General features: G+C 34.1%; 1 protein-coding gene across 1 annotated transcript in view; it reads left to right on the top strand.

Moving 5' to 3' along the window:
* Positions 1-12,410, top strand: part of Foxo (forkhead box, sub-group O) — a 391,681-nt gene extending 379,271 nt beyond the window's left edge. The window contains exon 8 of the mRNA XM_076777199.1: positions 5,670-12,410. The gene's annotated coding sequence lies outside the window, so the exon portion shown is untranslated. The remainder of the gene's footprint in view (positions 1-5,669) is intronic.
* Positions 12,411-12,630: the final 220 nt, after the last annotated feature.

Below are 12,630 nucleotides of genomic sequence, written 5' to 3'. Positions count from 1 at the left end.
ATAATTTTTCCAGAATGATCTGAAATTTTTTAATTTAATTTTTCAATAACTTTTTAACGAAGTCTCCATCAAGACATTGATATTCTTGATTCTCGTTTTCTTTTGACTTCTAGAATCTCTCATTAAAATTTTCCCCAGTGGTCGTCGAACACACTGTATATTAATAATATTTGTATATTACTTTCAACAATCACGTGTTCTAGTTGTCCAATCACGCTAAAATTTGACATAAATGATTTCTTCATCAAGTGTCACAATCTATGAGGGTGCGTCAAAAAAAAACAAAAAAAGAAATTTTGAGCAAATACTTATGAGCGGTCTATATTTTATCATAACTATAAGTTATTATTTGCAATTTTTATTTATCACTCGTATCAATGCTGATTTTTAACTGAAGTACAATAGTCGTTTAATATTACACGTATTTAAATAATTGTTCGCAACGAACGTCGTCGTACTAAAGTCTTCGACTGTGACTTCATTCTTTATTTTCTTCCGTTTCTTCCCGTCGGTATATCGCTTCGACTTTTTTTTAATCAATTTACGAAACTATCTTTTCGTGTCAGCGTTCGTCAGCGATCGCGGGCGAATCCAGGGAAGAGAAATTTCGATGTTAGGAAAATGGTTTTTAGCAGCGAAACTTTTCAATATCAAGAATGAAGAAGTTGAGAGTGGAAACTTGTACGTGGTCGACTTGTTCTTGGATACATCGTACCAATTTATAACAATGGATCGTATGAGCGAATCAGTGCGAATTAAGATGTTGATTTTCGAACAATTTTGCAGCCAGTTTTTCCTTCTGTTCGCGTACGAGGTTTGAAATTGCATTTCGAATAAAATGATTAGGGTTTGTTTGCATTTGTTCATTTTGTTGGGACTAATTGAGTGTTACGTGGTGTACGTACTTGCTAAATAGGCATGGAAACTTTTAGCGAGATAGAGTTATCTTATACAAGGTGTTCGGCCACCCCTGGGAAAAATTTGAATGAGAGATTCTAGAGGTCAAAATAACACGAAAATCAAGAATACTAATTTGTTGATGATGGGTTCGTTAAAAAGTTATTAACGTTTAAAGTTCCGCCCGCACTGAATTTTTTTCTAGAAAATGGGTAGGATTTCGGGGGTAGGTTTATTCACCAAAAAATATTGTAATTGACCCCCGCAACTGAAAATAATTTTTTTAAAACGATTTGAAAAATTTTTTTTTCATCGAAAAATTTAGGCACGAAAAATTTAGGCACCCCCTGTCGATTTTTCTTAAAAATTTGTATTTCATTTTTAATAAATTTGTTTGACACTCTATAGAAAAGTTGTCTAATACTTTTATGTAGGTACCCGTGAGCTCTACTTCAGAAAAAAGTTTCATTGAAATATATTCACAATTGTAGGAGTTATGACTGTTTGAAAATTGGACCATTTTTATGAGGTTTTTCTCATTTTGCAGGGTCATGGACCAACTTTTCGAATATTTTTGCAATTTCTACATATTCTCCACCAAAATACGCGAAGTTTGTTTTTTTGAACGTTAAAATTGTCCAATCCGTTCAGGAGTTATGACGTTTTAAAGATTCGCATGAAATTTTGGGGTGACATTTCTGGCCAGAAATTATATTTTCGGTAAGGAATTTTTTTCTCGAAACTGAGTAGGATTTAGGGGTTATGTCTGTTAACCAAAAATGCTTGCAATTGACCCCTGCAACTAAAAATAATTTTTCCAAGACGATTCGAAAGTCTTTTTTTTCACCTAAAACTTTTAGCACTTACTCGAATTTTTTTCTCGAAAGTGGGTAGGATTTCGGAAGTATGTGTATTCACCAAAAATGATTGTAATTGACCCCCCGAACAGAAAATAATTTTTCCAGAACGATTTGAAATCTTTTTTTTGTACCGAAAAAGTTAGGCACCTACCCCCTGTCGATTTTTCTTAAAAATTTGTATTTCATTTTTAATAAATTTGTTTGACACTCTATAGAAAAGTTGTCTAATACTTTTTTGTAGGTACCCATGAGCTCTACTTCAGAAAAAAGTTTCATTGGAATATATTCACTATTATAGGAGTTAGGGCTGTTTGAAGATTGGACCATTTTTATTGGGTTTTTCTCATTTTGCGGGGTCAAGGACCAACTTTTCGAATATTTTTGCGATTTCTACATATTCTCCATCAAAATACGCGTAGTTTGCTTTTTTAAACATTAAAATCGTTCAATCCGTTCAGAAGTTATGACGTTTTAAAGATTCGCATGAAAATTCGGGCAGACATTTCTGGCCAGAAATTATATTTTCGGTAAGGAATTTTTTTCTCGAAACTGAGTAGGATTTCGGGGGTATGTGTAATGACAAAAAATGATTGTAATCGTCTCTTGCAACCGAAAATAATTTTTTTCAGAACGATTTAAAAAATTTTTTTTGCCAAAAAATTTCAACACCTATCCAAATTTTTTTCTCGCAAGTGGATAGGATTTCAGGAATATGTCTATTCACCAAAAATGCTTAAAATTGACCCCTGCAACCAAAAATAATTTTTCCAGAACTATTTGAAATTGTTTAATTTAATTTGTTAATTACTTTTTAGTGAAGCCTCAGTCAAGAAATTGATATTCTTGATTTTTGCCTTATTTTGACCTCTAGAATTTCTCATTAAAATTTTTTCCAGGGGTGGCCGAACACCCTGTGTAGTCTCACGTTCAATTTATTTTAAAACAGTTCAGTTATTTTGGACGTATCCGTTACCGTATATCTTTCTAAAATCACTTCGGTTAGATTTATTTGATATTTCGTATCAAAGATTGGAGACTGACTATATTTACTCAAGTGGCACACTTAATCGATTTGTGGTGTATCTAATTATAAATCCATTTGCAACAAAAATATTTCCACGGATGCAACGTTCTGAGAAGACATATAGATTAAACGTGAAAGAAAAGTCGGATTCATTTTGAAACCTCTGGTACTTTTTGTTAGTAGTTTTACTTTATGAGTGTACAATTTGTGTAAACGCGGCTAAAGTCTAGCATATTACAAACTTTTATTTGATATAAAATATAATACGAATCTCTGGAAAAGTATAATATTGAACGCTCGTGTGTGTGTAAGTAACACGAAATAAAGGAAGTGTCTTCGACTGTTTCAAGTACACTGTTACCTATAAAATGTATCTATAATGAAATACCTTCCACTAAACATTGTATTTTTAAACATTTTAATAACTTTGACAAATATAGCGTATACATTTATTAAACAGTATTTATTGCTTCAAAAAAATAGAATGTATAAGTTGAGGATATTTATCAATTTCTGTTGGTCTTTCGGAACGTGAACATCTTCAAGGCAGAATTAGCCAATTTGAAATTAAAAAACCCATTTGACCCATTTGCAGACATCATTTTCATATCCCACGTAAATGCTTTTTTTGGACTTACTTAGCATATTCGTCTTCGCGATAACAAAACAGAATTAAATGCCAAAATTGCACTTTATCTTCTATTGTCTGAGCACTTTTGAGTGAATAAAGATCACTTAAACTCGATAATTGTATCCTTATGAAAGACTATTTTTACAAAATGTACATAGATGACTTTGCAGGCCAGGTCAAACGAGTTCTTGCGCTTCTAGGAGGAAGTTACCAGTCGTGACACAAATTAAGATCTCGTCTTCGTGTAAGCATTTTGATTAATATCAGAACGAGTGACTTTCTCCTAAAATTATGTTAAATTCACGTGTGGGTTAAAATGATTCTAATTCAAGAGTTCTAGCTACCATCATCATAACGTGCAAAACGTCCAAAACGTAACTAAAATATGAATGCGTGATTTTATTTCTATGAAAATTAGTATATCAGGGTTCCCAAGGTCTCTGATTATGAATCTGATACCAGATTAAATTTAATTAATCGTTCGTTAAAATAAAATAGTAAAGTTTTAAATATGCTATTATCATATTGAGATTATTGAATAACAAATGCGAGAATATTGTCTAATCGAACACAAATTATATTAAAAATTTATTTGTTTATGTGTGTATGTAAAACTAGTTTTAATATCTATATATTAACAATAACAGTAGTATATATCAAAAATATTTAAAAAGTGTAACAGAGGATAGAAATAGGATAAGTGTTTCTATTACTGCTTCCTTAAACTTATTATGAAACGTAATTTAATTAGTAGAAGGTCTTTTAGTTAGAGAAATCGTATAATTTAAAGCATAATGTTACTAATAAAAGTTACACGAACGTTTCAAAACAAATTGTTAACTGTCGACTGAAAAAATCTATTAGTAGTAACTAATAACATTGATATTATTAGAAATATTAATAATATATTAATAATATACATTTCACTGTTCGTCAGATTCAGGGTAGTCTTTGGTGGTATCAGTTTTCACAAAATACATGAAAATATGTATATATAATATACATAGAATTTCCTTTTCTTTTGTGCAAGATTTTCTTGTTGGATGGTATTATACACATATTGAAAAATATATTCCATACAAAACTAGCACGTGATCTCGTATGCCATCTTTTTCATTTGAAATGAAAGTTAATCTTAAAATTGTACGTTCTAAGCTCTATAGAGGCTCATACAAGATCATACAATTAAAAAATACGCTTATACTTTACAGAAAAAAATATTTCAATATGTAAAGATTCACGAAAAATATTAATAAATTATCTTTATACATCATGCCATTCGAATCAGTAAAAATCCAACTAAAGACCGTGACTCAACATCTTATACAGTTTTTCTCGCTAACTTCTGTTTATTATAATTTGAAATATTATCAAATGGTATTGCAACTCGTATAAGCAGTTTTCATTAGTTGGAAAAATTTGATTTAGCGCAACGTTGCACTTAACAAACATAGTAAACTATTTATCGTCATAAAAATCTCATCGTCTCTCTAAATATTTAAGACTCGAAATACCGACAGTATTAACTCTTCTACAAGCTAGGCGTTTAACGCACACACTCAAATGATTGCTCTTCGTAGTCGAAGGGTTAATATTGTCGTCTAGAAACTATTGGAATTGTAGGGCTATAGATTGTATGATTGAATTAAACAACAATATTTCACTGTAGTGTTGGATTCCAATAGAATTGACAACACTTTATTTTCTTAAGAAACTCGTACAACTTGTATTAGGTCGACTAAGAACTAGACTCTTTCTGAAGATTCTTAGCAAACTTTTATATACTATTGCTGGAGATAGGTAGAGGTAGGGACGATGGTTAAAGGGCAGTATGACTCAAGAAGGGTGTGAGGTTCAGGATGAGTAAGGATTAGAAATGGTGACTAGAATTTTTGGATGAGTAATGTTTATGATGTGATTGAGTGGTGTTTGCATGGTCGCGTTGGTCATCCAACAGTAGAATATTTAGTCTTTATTTGAAACGCGAAGATATACCTTAGAGATCTGCTCGGTCTGAAATCGGTTTCTAAAGGCGAGAGTGAAGAGCAGTTCGCCCTAGCGACGAACTCTTATCTATAATAAACACCATGAGTTCGTAGAACCCATGGCCAAAACAGGAAAGAAAGTTTAGACACATACAATCGTCACTGGAGATGATTTTTGTAACATCATGAGACGGTTAGGAAATTCAACAGAAACCAACCAAACGACCCAAAACACGTATGTACATTAACGAATGTTTATTTTTCTGTTGCAGAAGTCCCGTGTGTCGAGGACGAGCAGGAACATCGAGTACTTGTGATAAGGCGTAGAAATAATTGTACCAGACCACGATTACGATACGATCCGTACCAGCAAACATACTTCAGGCACGCAGATCTGCATACGTACGATCGCAGCCCCAGAATGACGCCGTGAGTGCGATCGAGCTCGAGAATCGGTCGTCGTTGACCCGTCGCGACGGCCATTTTTCGCGCGCCAAGCTGATCAAAGCAGGGACGAGGGAAGAAACGATTCGCTCAACGCGTGAACACCGGGTGCCATCGTCGCCTATCTCGCCGTTTTTGCTAAACCTGACCGTGTCATTCCTGCATTTCGTGGGCGACGAAACGGGAAACGCAGCCTCCATCGACGTACACGGAGGGACCTCGCGCTCCTCGCGACGAAATCGTCCGTACGTTTTCTCCTTTTCCCGTCGTATTTTCCAAACGCGATCGTCGTTGCCTGGCGTCACGCGACGAAGAGCAAGCGCGAATCGCGACAGCAGGCGTGAACGTGTTTGTTCGTGCGTGAATTTAAGTGAACATGGAGGACGTAATAGTGGTGTTCCTTTGCTTGGCGTACGGGCAACCGGAAGTCGAGGCGCAAGGAGTCGCCCTTACGCTCGAAAGTTGAGCTGTTTATTGAACACGAGTGTCAGTGTCTTTAGGCCGGCTTAGAATCCCGTGGTTCTACTTTTTGTGTCTATGAAAGAATCGGCCAACCAATCGGCGAAGAAAACAAACCGGAGGGAGAACGGCAATTTTTCGAAGTTTTCGCCTGGAAACCTTAGTTGCTCGCGCGACTTCGTGACATAATTCGACTACACGCCAATCAAATATATTATTATTTGCGATAGAGTGGCTCGGTTGCAAAGGAAAGTAATTTATTTTGATAAGTATTTTGAAAAAATACAGTTTTCTTCTTCGAACCGCCACGATAAAATGTTACAAAGATGTACAAACCTCCGCGAGGAACTAAGGGTTCAGAGAACTCGCATTTTACTCATTTTTATGCACAAATTGGAAGGTTGCCTCTTGGAACAAATTGTCCTAAGTAAACGCGAGGAACCTTATAGTTTAAATAAAATATTATGTTAGCATTCTGGAATATCGTAGTAACGAGTAGTTTCAAAAGTCTTTGCGTATGTTGGTTTCAATAAATCCACAAGGTGTCTAGTCTGATTCCTTTGACAAAATTATTTATCGATGTGCCTGAATCGTTGAAAATTTCAATTTTTCTCCAGCATCTTCTCTCTAATCGAACACCAGTTTTTCTTACGTTGATTTTTATTAGTACAAGAGCATCTCGTGGCTTAAATTAGTAGGACTACGTTTTAATACGTTCACGTTCAGCAAATGTTGGCGACAGTGAAATACGCAACGACTCGTGAAACGACTTAATATAAGGAAACTGTGTTCGAGCGACGTTAAATTCAAAACTCTTGCCCAGTAAATCATGTTGTGTTGCAAACTGCCTTTCCCGCGTAGCTGAAGTACTCGACTGCGTAACAAGACTACAGAGAAATTAGTATAGTGCAACAGTTTAATCCGTATTATATCTACAAGAAGTTGTTTTTTGTGACATTCGACCACAAAATCCTCATCTAAACCGGCCTTTAGGTGTCGTCGTAGTTCGTCGACGCACGAGCGACCGTAAAGTAAACAACGTCTTTTAAATCTCGATCGTCAAGGTGCCATGATCATCGTTCTTCCTCCTTTTCGCGACTTCCGGAAACTTGGACAGTTTCTATTTTAATTGAAAACAGGAAATAACTGTTCAAAATAATATTTTATTTCCCGTAACATTTTTTTTTTTTTAATCAAAAGGTATTTAGTTCTTGTAAAATAACAGTGTTATCGTGAAAATTTGTTCGCGTTTCAAATAGGTATAAGTTTGTAACGGTACGTATATTTTCGTTACATACTGTATAATTGATTTCTATAAATCATTCTGAGGTCGTGTAATTATAAATATGATGGAGGATGAATGTGGAAAATATTAATAAAGTTTATTTGTTGTTTCTTCTTCTTTTTGATTATCAACGTTTTAATAACGCATTTTGGAAAATTTGATTTTTCTTGTTTTATTATTAAAAGTAGAGAGAAGTATTATTTTCAGTTATTTCGCAAAATGCCACAACGAAATCTTACTTGGAAATAACGGAGAAATAAGGTAACGCGTTGTTTATAATATTGATCAAAAGTGCCTGGATTTGACACTGGATTCTTTTCTATTTTCTATTTCTTTTAATTAGGAATTATTACATCGATTAAATTCAACATAAATTGCCAATGAATAATATTTATGAGTTCTTTAACGTCAAGTTTTATAAACCTAGTGTTATATGCAAAATGAAAGGTGCACTGCACGCTTCAGAATCTAAAGTTTACATCGCCATCTTGAATATCTTGAATTCTTTTTTATTTCGCGTAATTCCCACTGAATCCAAACGAAAATGCCTGGCCAATTGAAAAAAGGAGACACGAATTCTGTACATTTTTGAAAACGTTACGAGCTGGAAGGAAAAAGGAAAATGATAATGGCAACGTTTGGCTAACGAAAGGACGAGGACTCACCGGCGTTCGCCGTGCGTACACGATCTCTATTCTCTGTAAAAGTAACCTCATGTGCTTCAAAACGCACATTATATACAGTCTGAGGCATGAACTAGACCCCATGATTTTTCAGCCCCTTTTGATGGTTCCACAAAAGAACGTTTCCTATCGAAGTTAATCAGTATTTAAACGACAAGAAATTGCAGTTGCTTAAATTTAAAAAGAAATTGATTTTCGATACAAAATTAAGGTCCCTGTTATATGTTTAAATGGAACTAGGTACTTTCAACTTCATAGTATTGTAGGCGAATTCAACAACAGGAAAATTACCATCAATCGATTGCCACAATATTTGAAATAATTCGACGATGCATAACACCAAGGTCTCGTATTTAAACGTAAACATTACGAATGCTTTATCAATAGCATAATATTTATTCAACTTCAGAACTTAAAATGCAAAATAAAAGAAAAATTTATACAAAACCAAACTGAAAATACGCATGTGAAAGAGGTGAATTAGTAATAAAATTAAATGTTCGAACTACATCCCAACTTCTGCAACGCAAAGTTCTACTCTTTGTAATAAAGTCTTATGTGTAGCTTCAATTAGAAAACTTTTTTGTACATTTCTACACATTTTGTATAAATTTTGTATAAATTTCCCTTTTATTTTGCGTGATAAGTTCTGAAATTGAATAAATGAGCATTCGTAATGTTTATATTCATTTGTTTACGTCTAAATGCAAAGCCTTGGTGGCAATTTTTCTTTCAATGTCATCTGACGGTCATAGTGTACCAACTTTGCAGTAGTTCCATTTAAAAATATAACAGTAATCATAATTTTTTATCGAAAATCAACTTATTTTTACACTTAAGGAACTGCAATTTCTTATCTGTTAAATACTGATTAACTTTGATAGGAAACATTGTTTTGTCGGACCATTGAAAGGGGCTGAAAAATCGTAGAGACTAATTCGTGCCTCATACTGTATATATACATATATATATATAAATATAAAGCGAAGGATAAACAATATTATTGTATGTAATTAAAATATTTACAAAGAGAAATTATGCGCGGATAGTGCTATGAATTCTATTGTAGTATATATGCATGATATATACTGGACAAACTGCGCGAGTTGTTGCAAGGTATCTTCTCAGGACCAATTAGTAATTCCGACAATATTTTTTTTTTAGTATTGTTAAAGTCGAGTTTCTTTTTTCTTCGAAATGGAATATCCTATAAGTTTTTTGTTGCTTTGAATGACACCTTGAATAGCAAATAATATTCGTTTGAAGATTTTGTTGATATTTTCGACCAGTTGGCGAGAAATGAGAGAAAATATCGTTCAAAAACTTTGACGCAAGGATTCGAACAGGATTCTTGTTTTTATGTGTTTTTTTCGAGTGTTCGTTATTCAATTATTTTCAAATTTTTTATTCGATAATCGTCTTGTGTTTCTGGTAATGTATACTGAGAAACCATCGTCCTGACATCTAATGGAACGTCTTACAAAAAGAGTAGAGGATTATTATTTTTTCTTGTATTTCGTCGACTATTTAAAATACAAAAAATATTTCAATAATCATTATTGGCTATTGAAGGCGTTAATCAAAATTGCAAAATTTTATACGATATTCTATCGAAAGGAAAGAATACTAAGAAAAATTTTATCGATGCCGCCAATAATTCCTAAAACCATAGCTTGCAACAGTTTACACGGTTTACCCTATGTACATTGACATATATCGTACATATATACATGATATTATACAAGAAACAAAATGTTGAATATATTCTATAGAATATTGTACGTTCACATTATCGCTAATGTTATGTATAGTATACAAGGGAAATACATATATATGTATAATTACGTGTATAATTATATATATATACATAAACAGAGATAAGTACATAGGTTATGTATAAGATATACATAGGTACAATTAATAATAAGTAACGTTACTGCAAGTAGACGTGTAAAGGTTTTAGTCACATGGTTAAGCTGGAGTCGAGACGACGATGATGCTCATTTTACGTGGCTTTTCTTGAATTTATTACGTTGTCTTACAAAAAAAGAAAAAAAAAAAAGAAAAGTATGACTCGTTGGTGCTTTTCGATAGGTGAAACGTTTCTTTTGTTCTTCGTCGACGAAACGGTAATCGTTAGATCGATGTGCTATTTAGGTAGACTGAACTGAAAGTGTCAGACAGAAGCTTTCGCTAACGACGATAACGATCGTGATAGAAACGCATTTGGTGCTTATTAGTAAAGTAAATTGTCGTTGAGAACCTTTTCAAAATCGTAACTTCGAATCAAGTTTAAATTGAGGACGATTAATTAAACAAGCATACGAGGGTTTCGGTAAAGATCGTTAAATTTTCTAAATAAACTCCCGTTGATACTAAGTGAAACATTCGTGTGTTCTGACACTATCAGTCCGACGAGTTGGAAGGTCCTCCGTGGATCTTATCGAATTTCGCGGGGACTTTGTAGGTAGTATAGAAAGAAATCGAGTCGAGACAAGTGTCTTTTACCATCGAAGAGCTTAGGTAAATTTAGTAGACCCTTGACGTGCCGATTGCCCAACGATCGAACGACGTACGGGAAAATCGTCGATCATCCACTATGATCGGATCTTCGAGTAGTCGAACCGTAATCTCACAGCTTCGAGATTTTAAGCTTTGAGAGAAATGGCCGCGAGTTAAGGTTACCTCGAGTACCGTAGCGACGAAGAAAGTCAATTTTATCGACAAATACGATTAGATCTAGAGTAATATGCGCGCGTACGTACGAAAATGGCGACCGAGAAACACGTTTGCTTTGGGGCCGAACGACGAATAAAGCGAAACGCTAACGACGACTGATCGACTGCTGTTACTTCGAATCTAAGCACGCTTCGATCATTTTTAAGTTCTCATTTATTCGTCCAACTACCGTTCAATTAGATAGAATCACACGGTTGTCTGTTGGCTCGTTCTCCTTCTCTTTTCTAACGTTTCTGAAATTTTCCAATTTCGAGCAGTCTAAAAAATAACTCATGAAATTTCATTTTAATTAATCGTACATCGAAAGTTCCTGAGAAATTAGAAAATTCTGCTCATCTACGAGTTTATGTACGATGATTGGTAATGTTTACGTGTGTTATTAAAAGAAATTTAAACTTCAAATTTAGAAATCTTTTCTCATATCATTTAACGATAACATTTTACATAACGGTACCGTGCTTGGAAACTTTTATTCTAATAAACTTTTTATATGTTTATCTTCACTCCTGTGGTTAGATAAAATGCTGTGATCGAGTAAAATTGTCCCCAAACAGTTTGCAATTTGATTAGACTCTCTTCGTTGCTTTATTTATTTCTGGTTTAAGCAAACAAGCTTACGTTCGAACAATTTTTGATCAAAAAGTGAAAACTGTGCGAGAAGCTGGACAAGCTATTGTGATTAATCGCCGACAGATGTGCTGTGTTCTATCTAGAAACTGCCATTTACTCAGTGCAATATGTACGTACAAAGTAAACCGTCAGTCGTCGTTTAAGCCTCGTCCCGCGTAAGATCTGCCGACGGTATGTTTTCTTTTTCTTTTTAGGGGGGTGAAAAGCGAAAGAGGAGTCTTACGCTTTAGTATAAATACAAAATTGATCGTAAGTGTTCATAAGGTAATTACAGGATAAAGTTAATCTACGAGAAAACAGCACGCGTGGCTGAGAATTAGTAACTTTCAGCGACGAACGCGTAAAAGGAGGAAAACAGAAAAACGCCGGCGAGCAGAATACAATTTACTTTGATTCTCGTCCGTGCAGGCTGATCACTCTAACTCCGAAACTCTAGAAACTTGTTTATTATAACGTTTTTAGTAAATAGTGCTACCTCGAATCCTTTGAATTTAATGATAACGTTTGGTAGCACGTTTCTTTCGTTCTGGATCGTTAATAATCATGTAAATATAGATAGTATAGGTATCAGACAATTTCACTGCGCAAAAGTAGTTCCACGAGTTCAAATTCCAATACATTGTATCTCCATATTTAGTTATATACGATAAGTTTGAGCAAAATTACTGATATTCGTAAAATAACCATATTACGCACGATCACTGTAATAGTATTTATTCTAAAGCTGAAACAATATTTAAAGAACTGAAATCTCCAACCATACTCGAACCATCGCTTGACAACATTTTGAAAATAAAATGATTTCTACAAAAAAGGGCATCGATAAATTTACTAAATATTCTTGTAAATAAACAATAACACAACAAAAGGGTATGTTTGTTAACAGTTTGCAGTAAAATAGCTTTCGTGCATTAACTCGCGGTTCTGACAGACGTTCTTAGAACCTAAAAGACACCATATTTGATAATGAGGAAAGAAACGAGCCATTTGGAA

Source organism: Colletes latitarsis, chromosome 11, assembly GCF_051014445.1.
Source record: "Colletes latitarsis isolate SP2378_abdomen chromosome 11, iyColLati1, whole genome shotgun sequence".
NCBI classification, from domain to species: domain Eukaryota; kingdom Metazoa; phylum Arthropoda; class Insecta; order Hymenoptera; family Colletidae; genus Colletes; species Colletes latitarsis.
Note: the sequence above shows the minus strand (reverse complement) of the source record. Positions and strands in the feature narration are given on the sequence as shown.